At 38.2% G+C, this 17,009-nt stretch overlaps 1 protein-coding gene across 4 annotated transcripts in view; it reads left to right on the top strand.

Annotated features, from left to right (window-relative positions):
* LOC132195391 (uncharacterized) overlaps positions 1 to 17,009 on the top strand; it is a 123,053-nt gene that overhangs the window by 69,075 nt on the left and 36,969 nt on the right. For 2 of the 4 annotated variants that reach the window (XM_059617347.1, XM_059617346.1), the window contains one exon: positions 3,426 to 3,496. The exons of the other annotated variants lie outside the window; for them this stretch is intronic. The gene's annotated coding sequence lies outside the window, so the exon portion shown is untranslated. The remainder of the gene's footprint in view (positions 1 to 3,425; positions 3,497 to 17,009) is intronic. 4 annotated transcript variants of the gene reach the window in all.

A 17,009-nucleotide genomic window follows, 5' to 3' on the forward strand; every position in this document is an offset into this window, starting at 1 on the left:
TGCGCCCACGGTATATATTGCACATCTAAACAAAATGTATCGAGCTAATCAGCAAACCATTCGCTACAACTCCACCTGCGTAATGAGCAAAATCAATTCATATTTAATCAACTTCTTGTTTTGTAATTGGATCATATGGGATTATCTCAGCTCTGTGGAGAGATAATTTGATATAGAGTTGCTTGCAATTAATACAGCCATATATTTTAATTAAAACAAGTCCTATAATTATATTTTCTGATGGGTTTAATTTTTAATATGAAAGTTCCAATGCCATGTTTGACATAATTTTAAAATTATAAATTAAGTCGATTTCTTTATAAAATTAATTATAAACTTATACATTTATTATCTTAAAGAAGACATTTTTGACTAAAAATTTGATTCAATTCCAAAAAATATTTTCAGCTTTTTCTATATTTCTTATGCATAGTTCTTTTTTTGTGTATTCATGACTCATGACTGTATCGAATGGAGAATAAATTTAAATAAATAAATATAGCAACAACATTGCCAAATAGCGAAATCATGATCCTAGTCATGTTCAGGGTGCTGCCGCTTGTCTTAATTTTTGTTTTTCAAGTGGAAGTATTAATTATTTTTAAAACAGTAATTTTAATCTGCTTTAAAAATAATTAAAATTTCCAATTAAAAGTTGAAATTTTGGACATTTCTATTCGTTTTCCGAGCATTGGTTTTCTCGCTCAGTTTCTGAATCCACTTAAAATTCTTTTGAACATTGTTAATCCATCTATATAAAAGTCAAAATTGGAAGAAACGTGTGTCCATTAGAATCGGTTTGCATAAATAAGGTCTTATGTATATCGAGATAAGCCTTATCACTTGCAATTATCTTGTCGTCAGCATTACTCATGACTAAAGCGCTGTGTGTACATTTTCTATTAGGTAATTGCCATTCCCGGCTGTTTGATTTTCAAACTGGCGTGACTCCGGCGAATAGATAGTGGCCCTAAATAGGTAATGCATGCACGCTGCATGATATCTAATTAGAATATAAATTAAACTCCGAAGCAGACAATAAAGTGGTGCAAGAGACATTAGCCAAAATGCTGCTCGGCTATGCAAACAAGCCGTGCATGCACACCCTCTCCATACACAGGCTAAATAAATATGCATGTATTTTCACCATAATACTCGGCGACGAGGGAGATGCTGCGGCAATTTGCATAATAATAGCTGCAGAGATATATAAGGTAAGCCGGCTGGCTGACTCGAAAATATTCCTCAAGTTTCGCGTGTGCGGCCCGAAAATTGCCAAAATTTCGTCGTCACTCACGCACACTCGTTGTGCTGAATAAATATATGCAAAAAGTTGCAAACCCACGTATGTCATTTTCGGGGTTTTGCAAATATTTTGAGCGTGTCTGGCTCAAGAAGGGTATCACAAAAATCAGCATTTCCTCATTCAAACCGCAGACACTTTTCTAATTGCTTTCCTCACACGTAACTTACAATTTTTATATATTTATTTAATTCAATAAGCAATTTTAACAAGATTTAATAAATTTTCTAATAAACTTTTACGTCATTTGACATGCATTGATTTAATATTCTATAAATATGAACGATTTAATAATAAATATAAGATTATAGTGTATTATTTTAACTCAAAATACAGTAATGTGAACATGCAGACAAAAGCTTCATTGATCTAGACAAAACGTTTATTCTGTGATTCATTAGATATAATATTGAAGCATATTGTGTACTTATGTAATACTAAATTTTCCGATTTTTTTTTTTAAAAAAAAGTACTTATTTCACAATTTAATTGGATGTAGTTTTACCTAGAATAGAAAATTAAAAAAAAAATTAAAAAATATACGTTAATAAGAAAATCATTTCATAGAAATTATTTTTAATTTGATAAATAATTAATAATAAAAATATTAATTATTAAAATAGCTGTTTTTTATTGATAACGATTAAATTATAAGTCACTCTAAACGGATAATTAATTAAATAAAATTTAGTAAAACAAGCTAAAATTACATAGAACAATTTGATTTATATTTAAAAAAAAAATTTGTTGCTTAAAATTATCCATGTCATAAACTATTTTTATATTCGTTTATTTAACTTTGGCATATTGTTTATTGCTCTCCTCTCTCCGCCTCAAATAATTCTTGTCGTGACTTTGCAAGCCAAACATGTGCCTGGCATAAATTACGCGCCAATTGAATCTCGCCTTCAGATCTCGATTCCAAAGATGTCTTCGCCGTCGATTTTCGCCGCTTTTCCGCGTCGCTCTCACACGTCACTCGCGTTGGTGTTGAGCATTATTTATCAAGGGACTTATTCAGATGAGACGTCAGTCAATCAGAAGCCGCTTTTGACGTCGCGAGCAAAGTTTTATTGGCAATCATTATTGCGGTTCGTAATTGAAATTTCCCGCAGTCAGTGCGGGGCTTCTTTCTTATTATTTGCCTTCTGCATGTTTTCTCAGATTGGCAACAAATATAATTTCCGCCAACCCTTTCCTTTTTTTCGCCGCGCACTGACACAAAACTTTCCCGCCGTCTTTCGTCGACAAGTTTGTTCCCAGAGCTGGAAAAATGCTGGCGGAATTTCAGCTGACATATTAATTCGATAAAGAAGAGCGGCGGCTGCTGTTTTTATTTTCGGGGCCAGTTTTTTTCCAAGCTCTCGCGGAAGCTTTATTGTTTCCGGGAAAGACAGGGCCTTTGAAATAGGGCAAGGAAGAAAATCAATTTCAGTGAAATGAAAATAGCTTTGTGTTGCTTATGACAAAAACATTTTTCTGATTAGTTTTCCATGGAGGATAAAATCTGTTTTTTTATTAATTATTACTAATCAAACACAACAACCTCTTTATAAAAATGAAAATTCTACAAGTATTAAATCAAAAGTGTAAAGCAAGTTACATTGATGATCCACATTTTAATTTTATGATAATGGTTGATTTCTGGTGAAATTTAAATTTTATAATTTGCAGTGTAATTTTAATTTACGGAGGTGAATGAACCTTTTTAATAAATCAATAAACTTGTTATTTTTTCTTCTTACATCACCATCATGTGTATCTCTTATTACTATAAATTTATGCAAATTATAACTTTTATGGCACCACATCATAAAATACTTCCATTGATCTGGCCAATTTGTTTTCATTTTTTTCCTGCGTCCGCTTCTCTCTTGTACGCATCTGGTTTGTGGAAATATAATTAAGTCATTCGCCGCGCTCATACATAGAGGAGAGTAAAAAGTTTTACACGCGGCCAAGACATTATTAAGGTGTTTGGGACGAGCCATCTGTTTTGCTGCTCCGCTCCTATATATTATATAATCATCCGCCCGTACCCTATAATTTCTCCCAATTTCATTCCAGCTGACAGCATTTCCTATATAAAATAATCTCATGTGATTGCTTCATTTGTTCGCAGGTAAAAAACGATTCTACCATTTCTGCCGTTTTACAAGGAGCACTTCTTCTATAGCACGCGAATATAATAACGTAAGAGAATTTTTGCCTCGCAGCTCTCCGAATTTTTTGCGTGTTTGCAAATTAGCAAAAAAGAAAGGGAATCTTTGCACGCCGTCTGTCTTTAGGCTAATTATTTTATTCGGCGGCAGGTGCGACAGGTAATTTAGAAGACATCAGTGATACACGCAGCTTCCCGTTTTGTTTTTATTTTATTCTATGCTGTTTGTGTGCCTTGACGGCAGCTTATCGGCGCGGCTACGTGTTAGCCTCGTGTAATTATCACAAAATTAGACGGGCGGCAGGTGTTGTCCGCGCGCGAGGAAAACGAAATTAATGAGATACCGCGACGGTTACCGGCCGGTTCTTAATGTCTTAATCTCAACAGGCAGCTTATTTTGATAAGTTCGTTTTAATACGGATACCAGACGCAAACTGGAATGCGGAATCTTGTCAATTAGGTGCTTAATTAATATTTTTTATTTTCTTTTTTCATCTTTTGACTTTAATATAATATTTTAAAATACAATAATTACTTATAATTTCACAAAATAATTTTATGGAAATGGATCGATTAATAATGAAATTAAAAAAATAATTTAATTGTTAATTTTAATAATTTAATATTTCACCAAAACTAATTAGTCCGAATAGGAACGCAGAAATTTCTGCAAATCTTCAACTTCGTGAGTTTGTTTGTGCTGCGCCGAAGAACCGCAGTTTTAAATAAAAAGTACCCTCGAAACTTTTGGCAAAGTCAACCAAAACTTTCCTTCCAAACCACATTAAAGTTGGCCCACGAGTTTCTCTCTCTAACTCGAGAGTCCGGCTGAAACTTCTAATTTACGGTAGAAAAACCCAAACAAAAATTTCCTCTTTTGCGAAACCAGCAGTGCGTGCAGATTTTTGGGCGAACATACCGTTTTATTCACTTTTAAAATTTAGCACTGTCTGGCGAGGCCGCCAGGGATTGTGGCCGGTAATGGAGTTTACCTGTTCGGCGGAGCCAACTTGTTCACTCGCCATTTGCTGCTCTCACTGCACGCTGGTGAAAATAGATGAGCTGCTAACGATGAGATAAATGTGCCGCGGATTATCCCCACGTGATCAGACGTGCATTAATGTATATCAGAAAGGAGTGAGTGAGAGCCCGGAAAGTTGGCACGCTCTGCCGCTAAAAGCAAACCGGGCGCAGCGGGATGAAAAGTTTTCAACTTTTAATGAGGGACGCGCGGCATAATTACTGCGAAATAAATAAAAGGCGCGTGTGGCATTACAGTGCTCAATTCTGGAAAGCGAGCGGGTTTCATTAGTTAATCCGAGATTGAAATTGCTCTGCCGACAACTCTGTAAAAAAAAATATGGTGGCGCTCGTCAGAAAACTTTTGTTAATGCGAAATTGGAGAGCGTGAACTTTTGACATATCGTTCAGGAACTCTCCGTAATTTGAATCTTTCGATTACAGAAGTAATTTCAGATTTGCTTATTTCATTGAATAGGTGTCAATGTGGCGGAAATATTAATGAAATATGTTTCTTTTATTTAAAAATAATTTTGAATTAGAAAATTTAATTTCATGGATTCATGAAAAATCATAAAATGAGATCCAAAGAGGAAAATATGTTGGTGTTTGAAAATATTTGAAGCAATTTCTATCAGTTAGGATAAAAAAGATGCATGTTTTTCTTATATAATTCTCTTAAATTCATTTTAATCAAATATTAATTGTTTTTCTTTCATTTTCATTTTAATATTATCTAAAATCTCATTTTGGAATATTTTTTTTGACAAAAATAATTGATTTTTGAATTTTATTTATTCCAATTTAAAATTTTACAAAAACATGAAATTTTTAATAATACATAATAATATCTGCAATTTTGTTCTGCAGTCATGCTAGGATGCCTAATATGTTCTCTTTAATTCCACTTTCTTAAAAATACGCACAGGGACCCTTTTCAGTCCCTTTTCATCTGCCAGTTGCTATGGTGGCCGTAGTTTTAGAAGAAGCGCGCCCATATCATGATGAGAGTGAGGCTCCCTGCAGAATGAGAAATAAGGCGTTTCATTGCGCGGCGCACGACGACGAAGAAAGAGTCCTTCTAAATGTCACACACATGGAGAGAGAGAAAGAGGGAAATCATTTTTCATACCGCGCGCCGCCTGGCCTCGCACAGTTATTTGGGAGGCATTCAAGACGTGTTTTGATGACACGAGAGAGGAGTCTGCGTCGCCGAACCCATACGTGCGTTTTATTCAAGAGAATTTACAGCTCTGGGAGAGAAAGAGAGGCTGCGAAAAATGTGTGCAGTTCATTTTATATCGGCGGCCGGTGCCGCTGATCGAAGTGATGGGTGCCGTTTTTTCTCTTTACGCCACCCATTGATTGAATTCATCTCTGGGCTGTATATAATTTGATATCCCTCTGCGTGCGGGCAAGATCGAATCATTTATTATCGGCCGGGGACATTTCATGGAAAAATTGACGCTGGGTATAAAAATAAACCGCGCGCCGTTGCATGAAATTGCCGGGCTTTTATTATAATCAACGTCTCGGTCGCGTCACCCGGATGATGGATACACCCACTTATAAAGCAATTAATTTTTGGAGGCCATATGGAGATCAACTTTCGGCAGAATTCAGGTCAATTGAGGCAGATTAATGAAAATTTCCCTTTACAAATCTCCCTTTGTCCAACGGGTTGCATAAATTTAAACAAATTAATAAAAAAAAATGTGATAAAATAATTTAAAATTCAGATATAATTTCATACAATTCCTTTTTTTATGTTTATGTAGATTTCAATTTCAATGAAGCGACGAGAATAAGCAAAATCAGCAATCAGAGAAATTAAATGGCACTGTATAGAGCGAGGTGGGACGTGATCCAGATAATGAGTCCAATTGTGTCCGTATTAAATACATCCGCGTGTTAAGCTGCACATTCTGAAATCCCGCCGCCGCCGCCACAAATGGTGACAACCAGGGCCAGCCGAGACTGGAATTATTAATTTTGGCTTTGCGACATCCCAGCATCGCCGCTCATATTGCAGAGCTCGGCTCATTTAAAACTGGGTGGGTGTGCCTGACATCTGACTTTGCTAATTCCGCACATACACCGGCGCCGAATCTCCGTGTGCAGACTCGGCAGATTCTTTCTTTGTTCGCCCACGGAAAGCGCGTTCATCATTCATATTCTGGAATCGTACTGTCTTTTGAATTCATAGCTGAGCTCACATTGTCAGCGTAAATATATATGCTTTGCTTCTGGTTGAGCTACCACATCTCTCGACTAATTCAATTAATTGCCCAAAACGTGACGAAAATTATTCTTTATGGAATACTTTTGGTTTGTAATCAAAATATTCGTCTTTTAAAAAATAACAATAAATGAATTAAGAACTTTTATAGTAAATTAATAAATAAAGATTTCCAAATTATCACTTTTGTTGCTTACGAACAACTAAAATAGATTTAATATCTGAATTTTCTAAATTTCTATTTCTCCACGGAATTTACAGCTGAAAGTTGTCGAGTTTCCAAACCAGTTCAGGGGTTGAATGGAATATCCCATCCCCTAGCTGCTTTTTTTATGTTCCCCATTACGCAGCTCAACAAATGTCACGGTTCCCGCCAAACCTCTCGAAAATCCCGGCGTACTTTCACGGAGGAAAAACTTCGCGCCTTTCGAGTGTGCGGAGAAGCAAATCCTCGACCGTCCTTTTTGTTTCCCCCGTCGTTCCATTTTTTTTCTGCACACGCTAATGCATCGGCGGCTTTTGTGCGAAAACTGCGCTGCCTGCTCACACTCAAAAGCCCACTCGAAACACAGGCGCGCACAAATCCATCGGAGTCAATCAAACGAGAGCACCACAGCATCCCGCTGTGGAGAAAGAGACAGACAGCTGCCTGAGCGCCGCCAAATAAATACAAACGTCAGTTATATAAAAATATACACGAGTCGACGGGCGGAGTAAAAGTGCGACGTAAAAAAAAGTGAGTGGAGGAATTTCGCTCCTTGCAAGAAGAGAAGAGTGCTGGAAGTAATAATAAAAAAGTTGTATGATAATCTGAATCTGTGCTCGTCTCTCTCTCAACGGGATGGCAAGAGAGAGAGAGAGAGTGAGTGACAGCGCCAAACGCTGTGTCAACCAGAACTTTACCTCAGAATGTCGCAGCACGGCCATAAAAGTTGACGCTGCATGTGTAGCCAAGCGTTGCTCAACAGCCGCCAAGATAAAATTTTGCTCTGCCAAAATTTTGACCACAATTTTTAAAGTTTCTTTAATAATTTGTGAGGGTAAATTATGAATCGTTGTCATTACTTTGCTTGTTTTGTAAATTATTGATATTTTCGTAGCAAAAATTTACGCCAGGGTAAATATCCTCAATCAAAAAAGTCAAAATGCGATGATCTCAAATATTTGAATTTTATATTTACTCCTATTCATTCACATTTTATGAAAATAAAACTAATTAAGGACTCCTTATTGCAATGCTAAGAGTACCAAGGAGGTTTTTTTTGATCGCACATATGCCCAATGTTAATTTTTTGCCCCATGAACCCTCAAATTTTTTTCTGCTAATCTGTTTAGGGTCATTCGCTTATCATTTTGTGAAATTTTGAGCAAAAAATTTCGGGCAGTTATTTTTTAATCACCAAAAACAAAAATTTCCATAAGACGCAATGTAAAAATTCAAAAAATCATATTTCAAGAATAATCGGCGCTACCCCCCATTTTTCTTTGTGCAATCAACTCTACTGATAGGTAGGAATCTATTAAAAAATCTGGGTCCAAAAATTTCGGGCCGATTTTCCGCAAACAGGAGTTGAAGATGTCAATAAGCAGGCCTTACCATAAAATTGAATGAAATTTTTATCCAAAGAAAAGTGCTGCAGATGAAATCGCAAGACTCGGAGGAAGCATGAATTTTAATTTACTTTTTCAAAGCACGTCCGCATGCAAAAGAGGTTTTATATGGAGGGCCGTGTTTTATTATTATTTTCATTGCATATTTCACGATGCAAAGAGGTCCTCGTTTGAGAAATGACAAGAATTCCGTCGTAAAATGGAAGTCTCAATTAGCGGGTGCGTCGCATCGTAACGACCACCCGTCCGCCCTCTGCTGCCCAATTAAAAAATGCGCCCCCGCTTCCTCGGCCTTGCTCACTGCGAGTGGGAAATTAAAAGTTTGCGCGCGCAGAAAGGGTTGCTGAGATCAACTTAAATGAAGAGAGACAATTGCTGCTGCCGGCTTTAATTTCACTCGCGGGCTCCAATTCAGCGCAGAGTATCTTGAAACGGTCTTCTTCGTCTCGTCATGTGTACACATAATTTCAAGATGCGAGCTCCGCGATAATGTACACGAAGCGTCGGCATTCAGTGCTCTGCATTGTGAGAACGAGGCGTGTTCTCTTCTGCAAATAATGTGATATGAATTAGCAGCTCCCGCTTGTAAATAACTAATTAAAATAGACGTACCCGTTCCGTGTCATGAGAATCGTGCCCACGCGTGGTTATCAAAATGTCGACGAGAGCTTTTCGTCAAGTTCATAAAAAAAAAACACTGCCTTTTGAGTGTTGAGTATAATTGCCGCCGGCCTTGGCAAAAACAATTTAATCCCAAATCACACTCGGAAATCTTAGCGGACACGCTATTTTTTCCGGCAAATAAAATTCATAATGCTCAACATTCAGAATAAAAATAATATAAATAAATAAAAATTTCCAAGAGCGATAAAAATTGGAGGAAAAATGCAGAGGAGCGGCTTATTTTTCCACCCGGCCGAGGCGAAAGTGTAAATTTTGTAGAGATTTTTCTCTCTCATATTCTGCTTTCGCTCCTCTGGGGCGATGATGAGTTGGGAGTTGAATAAATATCACTTTGGACTTGATCCAGGAGGCTCTTGTTTTGAGCACCGCCAAGAGTGGATTAGTTCGCAGCTAGAATGAAACGGCGGCGGCAGCAGCGCCCAACTCTCTTCTATTCCGGCACGCTGTGTGTGTGTTATTTTTTAGAGTGCCAACCGCGCGAGCAGACATTAAAACAATTTCACATATGCTGTGTATAGACAGAGGCCCTCTCTAATAATATATGTAAAACAAGAGGCGCGCCTGAGAAATTTATATATATTATGTACGCACCGAGTGGTTGCCATTGCGGCCAACTTGTGTGACTCGGGATCGAATTTCTCGAAGGGAGTTTAGTCGGAAAGCAGCCGCCGACTCTTCTAAGAAGATGATTAAGTGGAGATAATATGCTAATGCTTGTTTTAGAGCCGCTCCAAACTTGTCTCTTTTAATTAAGGAAAACAAATTCAAATTTTTGACGAGGTCGCTTAAGAGGATTAGAATATTATTTTGGCTTCTTACACACCACAACCAATATCAAAATTTGTTTAACTCAATCTCTTTCTCTCTCACTTGAGATATAATGAAGCATTCAAATGAAATTCCGGTTGCTAAGCCAAATGTGAATAATTCGTTTGCGTGCATTTTGTATAGGCATCATTCCGTTAACAATATAATAAATTGGTTTTGCTAATAAAACAGGCTGAATAAGTTAGGATATTTTATAATAATTAAAATATTGAAAGAACCAAAATAACAAATTTTAATCACGCGCAACATTAATAATAAAATAAATATTTGTTTAATGGTAAAAAAAAACAATGTTAAATTTGCACTGCTTATAAAAATATTCAAAATGTTTTCAAACTTTCTAGTTGAGATTAATTTTCAATCTGAACGCCAAATAAATCAATTTTTTCCTAATTCTGGTCTAAATATTTAAAGAAAAAATAAATAAAATAAAAATACCAACACAGAATGGTAGCCAGAATTACGAAAAATCTCAGATTAGGCCTAATTTAATTTAACTATGAATCTAAAAAAAAATTAGTTCTTGTTGGCTTAATTTTCAAACGAAAACGTATATATTCAGCATACAAAGCAACCCTGTCTTTGTGTGGCCCTGCAACCCCGTCTCACCATATTATTATGCCAGATTGTGATCATTGCTGGAGAAGTTCTCTCTCGTTTGACCCAGCCGGCCGCATTGTGCAAACAGAGCACAATATAATGCAAATGCGGCCCACACATGTCAACAATTGGTCCTGCGTGTGATAGGTGGTATGGTGAGTGTTGCACACACAGACTGGTTGCATTCGCCAAAATAGGCGGGGTGTCACCGGCAGGAGAGCCGAGTGCGGTCTGTTTGCAGAGCCATTGAGTCGGGGCCACAATGGACTGGACATTCGGACCGACTGCGCGTCTGCAACATGCTGTGTGTGTGGAAAGGGCCTCGCACAGATGAGGTTCTCCGCTTTCCCTTGGTAGCGTGGGTGCATAATTGGGATGTGCGGGAATCCATATTCATGCGGGCGCGTGTCGTATACATATTCATGAGGAACGTATAAAAATCCAAAATATATCGGGTTTCTGCGCGGATGAGTCAATAAATTGGCAATAACACACGCGGCGAGCGAGTTTCCATTTCGGTTAAAATAATAATGTCATGTCGACTTGTGTTGGGCGTTGCCATTCGAAAATGTAATCAGAACTTGTGCTGCGGAAACCTCAGAAGTGATTTTCGCAAAGGCAGAAATATCATTTCGTCGTGTGTGTTCAATTGACTTGGTGTGTGGTACAATGAGAAGCTCTGGTGGTGATTAATCTCGAAGGCTGTCTGAATAGGCGTCTGATTAGCCGACTCATAAATACACGACATCGGTGCACCCACTCTCGATCACTGCCGTTTGTGTACAATAATCATAATGCCGGGCTATTAGCGCGGGACACTCTCTCAGAATTATCCGAGTGGGCCGCAATTAGGGCTTGTTTATGGCTCGCAGGCCAAGGGGATGGACCAAAGCCGGTGCGTGAATGCCTCGCCATAATCAGCTTATTGTAAATCCAATAATGCCTTTGAAATGCCGATGATTTTACTTTCGTGGTCTTGAAAGCACTCAAAGACTTTGAACTGAAATAATTCAGAACTATAAAATGTAAATTTATTTTTAACAAAAATCAGTAAAAATGACTGGCGCAGAATTATAGCTAAAATATGTTTAGTAAAAAACCAATGAAATCAGAAATAATTAATATTATTTTTGTTATTTGTCCAAATTCTTACATCACATTGTTTACATTCAATTGTTGAACACAAATTATAATAAAGAAGAAATTAAAAATAAAAATTTATCTGATAATAAATTGATATAAACAAAGACTGAGGAAGTAAGAAGAAATAGCAAAAGTTAGTAATAATTATTTTAAACTGTGCAAGAGAATCTATCATTCAATTTGCAATCGATAAAATCATCATCAATCAATTTTGCGCCTCTTTTCTTCACTCTCGAAATTATCTCGAATTAGCATCTCCTTTGGCACAAAGCAAAATTTCACCAGAACCCAAACGCACTTTCCGCGGATCAATTTTCGAGACGCCTACCTACTTAGTTGGCGGAGATAATGTATCGCTCGGTTTATAAAGGCCGGCGCGGTGGCTTTTTCTTTTCCGGCAGGTCCATTTTTTGTGCTCTTCGCACACACACACTGTACGTACACCACAACATAGAGCGTATCCCAAGAGGACTTGAAAGGGGTTGGTCTGGGCGGTTTGGGGGCTGGTTTGCTACTCCGGCGGCACAAAGTGGATGGATGCGAGCGAGCAGCTAAAAGTTACTTATTCTGCTCGCTCAGATGCACTTGAGCTGTGGCGTTGGCTCTTTTGCTCTCAGGAGAGAGAGAAAGACCAAAACCGAAACAAAGGGAGAAAATACACCTTGACGAAAAATATCCTTGGAAATATGTATTGGATTCACGTCACGTGTGTGTTTTTGTACGTTAGCACAAGACGTACGTCCGCCCGATATGTTTGTCAATACATCTTCGTTGCCATTTCAGTCGGTACGATTTTCCTCTATGTATCTTGACTGGTCCCAGCAGAGGCTCCGCTCGGCTGGGCAAGGCCGCAGCAACAAGACGCCGCCGCCGTTGGACTCCAGCAGAGCGGACGGTCAAAGTTTGACCCCGGCGGTTTTCAGATGAGTGAACGGAAAGTCTTTGGCAAAATACCAGACAGAATGACACGCATTTTCTTATTTCTTAATCTACATAATATTCCATTATTTCATATTCAATTAACTTGTAGTTTAATACAAATTTCTGAATTAAAGAGAGGCTAAAATGAGTTTAAAATTACGTAAATTATTATAACAGATCACCATAATTTAAAATAAATAAAAACTGCATTTATTATCACGCAGAACGTCATTGCAATTAATTTTATTTCTAAATGATAGACAATTATTATGGAAATGAAGAGATCGGGCTTTTCCTCGTTGCAGAAAAATTGTTTTTATTAAAAACACAAATGGCTCTACCAGTTTCGGTCACGGTCTACGACCCTATTTCATGAGCAAGAAAAATACAAAAAATCAGCACAATTGAAAAAAAAAAACCACCACATTTTAACATTTTCAAAATATTAACATTTTTATATTAAAATGTGGTGTTTTTTTTTTTAAAATTTTGCTGATTTTTTTGTATTTTTCTTGCTCGTGAAATAGGGTCACACCGTGACCGAAACTGATAGAGTCATTTGTGTTTTTTTAATAAAAACAATTTTTTCTGCAACGAGGAAAAGCCCAATCTCTTCATTTCCATGATCATCTCCTGGAGTGTCAACTTCTTCAAACAAATTTAAAATTATTTCACAGCCAAGCTTGATTCAATTAAAAAAAGATCAGCATTTCTTGTCCCGTTCCATCCCATTCCAGGTATTTGTCAAAAATGACGTCGAGCTCATCAATATGTATTCGGCCGATCGAATTACACACAGCGCGGCCATGTCGACAAGTATTCAAATATACAGACCCGCCGAGATGATAGTATGCATCATGTGTGCCTGTCCGATATCGGTTATCTGCATTCCGCAGCCACTTTTGTCGCTCCGATGGCCACGTACAACCCCATTCTGTCGGTCGGGCTACATTGAAATTCAAAATTTCGATCATCGGCTCGTGACAGGCACACATCGGACAAAAGTATCAAATCTCCCCAAAGGATTGGATAACTCGCCGTGTTTTAATTGCTAGAAAAAAACATCAGGTCTTTCTTTCTTTTATCCTAAAAACCATCAGCAGTCTATTGAGGTTGAAGTTACGTAGCCACAAACTCGTCGCATTATTCGCGCATTAATTCAAAGGAGCGGGTTTAATTAAATTTTTCCGCCGATAGAACAGGGGCAGGTGAATGTAAATGCAGGGTAGGAGGAGAAGTTTGTGCTGACGTTTATTAAAATCCCGAGAGGTTTGTTCGCCTACATGCAAATACGAAATCGATTGGGCTTCCTTAACGATATTACAGCGGAGCTCAGGTAATATTAACAGCCGTTAATAATTATACCGGTGTTTCGCAACATTTTAATTAGTTTGCATAATTTTATACCCATCACGAGCAGAGAGGCCAAACATTGATCGAGCGCAAACACATATTCGCCTGATTGAAATTCAAATTCATTGCTGTGTCGCGTCGTTCGAGAGCACAACATTCATTAACTGGGTGAAAAAATTACCGATAATTGTGTAATTTGAGTGATTCAATATGAAATAATTTTATGGAGATCGTACATCTCCTTTTTTAATCTCATTCATTAATAATAATTTTTATTCGTAATACTGATAATTTATATTGCAGAAATGAAATGAATTCATGATTTTCAATCACTCAGGAAAAAAGAGCGCAATTTCCATATATGTATGAACACACCTCGTTCAATGTGGAATAAATATTCAAAGGTTGTTCATTGGGGTTTCTGAATTTTCCACCGTCAGCTGCAATATTTGAAGCACCTCCGAGAGAGAGAGAGGAAAATTATTCATTTGCCAAGCAGCGGCTCGAGCGCACACACAATACACTGAAATTGCTGACAGCAGCGAGAAGAGTGCATTGGAAATAGCCATGGCTGCTGTGCTGGTAATTAAATTCTGTGCCGAATATAAAAGGTTTTGTATCAAAAAGGGCGCACGTCCAGTGCCGCCGACCAGACTCATTCATCCCCAGCTGCCGGCCGCACGCAAAACGATATAGAAAGAAATTATTTTCGCGCGCGCACAGAGTGGTGTGGTGAATTAAAACGATTTGCTGCCAGCGAATTTTCGCTCTTGTTAATTTTTCAAATCCGGTCTGCCTTTTTGTCCCATTCTGCTGTTGTTCCATTAAACACACGTCGAGGAATCAAAAAAATTTTTTCCCCGATATTTTCAGAACGGTTAAAATCGTGATTTTTTTTCCCCGATGTGTCACTCGCTGCTGTTATTGGATTTTTTATTGCACTCACTCGCCGCCGGCGATAAATTTTCAATTTCAACTTTTGCCCATTTGCTGCTGCGAGTGAATATTTAACCATCTCTCGCCGACGCGTGCGGTCGCTGCTGCAAGCGCCCTCATTTATTGAATTAAAACTTTGCACGGAATAAAATAGCGAGAGAGAGTAAAGTGAAAAATGGTCCAAGTTGCTGAAAGCATTCCTTCCAGGATTCATCTATTTTTCACGACACAGTCCGATCGATGGCGATATTTTATATCTCGGGCCGCGGGAAAAAGCAGCTCTTCCATTATCGCCAAGATAATTTGAATTAGAGCTCGTCGTGCGAAATAAGAGCCGCTCTATTTCCTGCTGGGAAAAAACGCCGGCCGGGGGTGCGAAAGAAGAAGGGATTTGCATATTATCGGCGGATAAATCAGCCAGGCGAGAGTTCAAGAGGTGTCGGGACCGAGTCTCAAAAGATCTCTTAACAAGCTGCACTACTTGTGCCGCCCCGAATCGATTTATTTTCACCCGCGTATATTCCAATACATACACCCCTTTCTGGCGACCAAATTGAAAAATGTATATAATGTTTCCCGCGTGCAGAAAGCTGCTTCAAAAAAAAGACCCCGAGGGCAGGAAACGCACCGCTCTCGAGAGGCTGCCGAGCTATTGGAAAAGTGTCAATGGCCCTGGAAAATATGCGCCTGCCGAGGATGTTGGCGCTGAATATTTCAGCGGTTCCAAAAGTGCCGTCTGCGCGCCCAGGTTTGCAATCTGTTTCGTCTCGCGTCGGCAATTTTGCGAAACTCGCTGTTTGTTTCTCATTGTTTATCTCAAACCTCGCGGGAGTTTTGAGCAGAGGGATGCGTTTCGCAGAGTTGCCAGACGCATAACTCCTCCTCCTGAAAGAATCTGAATCGAATACTTGGAATATTTTAGATGAAAGATTTTAACTATTTTTTTCTAATTATTTTATTACTTGTTTTGTTAATTTGTTCATATTGCTGCAAATTCATTGATTAAATTAAATTTTTGAAAACACTTAAAGTTTATTTTATATGAATTAAAGCGAAAGCGATTCCTGATTATAATTATGACGTTTTTCTCCAGTCTATAAACTTGAATCGATGAATATACCTGGTTTTAAATCATATTTGTTAGTTCTAATAAGAAATTATTATATTTTTATCCGCTGTATTTAAATTTTTGACAATCTCCATATGAAAGCCATTGGATCTACTGCTAAGAAGTGGCCCGATCATTATTGCTCAAAATTTGAAAACCTGCAAAAAAAATCGGCAAAAACTGTGGCGAATAGAAATGAGGAGCTTGACTTTTTAAACACATTTAATAAACCATGTAAAGGATCAGATTTAATTCCAAGTACAATCGGCAGCAATCAAACACTGATTTGATTATAACATTATAAAAGTTTTTTTATATAATATATTTCATTTTCTTATCAAATTTGAACCAAATAAATTAGCAAAATCATCCGAAAGACAGTTTATAATTCATGGCGAGATTCCACAAGAGGCAAAGAAGCACCTGGCAAGAAAAAAGAGCGTTTCTGAGAGGATTTTTACTGAAATATTTATTGTGCGTCGATTATACGACAATTGGAGAGAAAGAGACGGAGAGAAACAGCGTCGGCCTGTCTAATGACTGTTAATTGGGTTAATTCATTGCTGGAGCCGCCCACGCCGGCGCGAGAATAGGACGCGAATGCTGTCAGGGAAATAATTAAAAAGGGCCTCTTGGCACCGTATATGCTATAGACAGAGCGTGTGTATCACTAAGTCCCTATAATTCCAGCAGGATTAAGTGACAGGAAACAAAGGATCAAAAGTGGCTGGCTCTCGACGATTCATCCCACGACGACTCGCTGCTCGTTAGTCTATTTGCAGTTGTGTGTGCCTTTGTGCCGAACCAACGAGAATGCCTTATTCTCGCTATCTGACTGACTGACTAGATCTATCTCTCTTTGGCCGAGCAGCCAGTGCGTATTTACAAAAAAAAAAAAAAGTCTGTCCGCGATATCCTACCGACTTTTCGTGTTTTTGGGGGAGGAGCCCAATTTTAGGAAGCTTCGCGCGGATGTGCAGCTGGAATGCATTCCAATGCAGTGAGGCCTGCACGCGTGTCTCCTTTTGCTACCTTGCTTTAGCCTCCTTGCTCAGGTAGGCCGAGCTAACAATAAGACGGGCACACTGTAGGTTTGATAAAT

The sequence above is a fragment of the Neocloeon triangulifer genome, unplaced genomic scaffold (genome assembly GCF_031216515.1).
Source record: "Neocloeon triangulifer isolate White Clay Creek 2 clone unplaced genomic scaffold, ASM3121651v1 ptg000009l, whole genome shotgun sequence".
NCBI lineage: Eukaryota > Metazoa > Arthropoda > Insecta > Ephemeroptera > Baetidae > Neocloeon > Neocloeon triangulifer.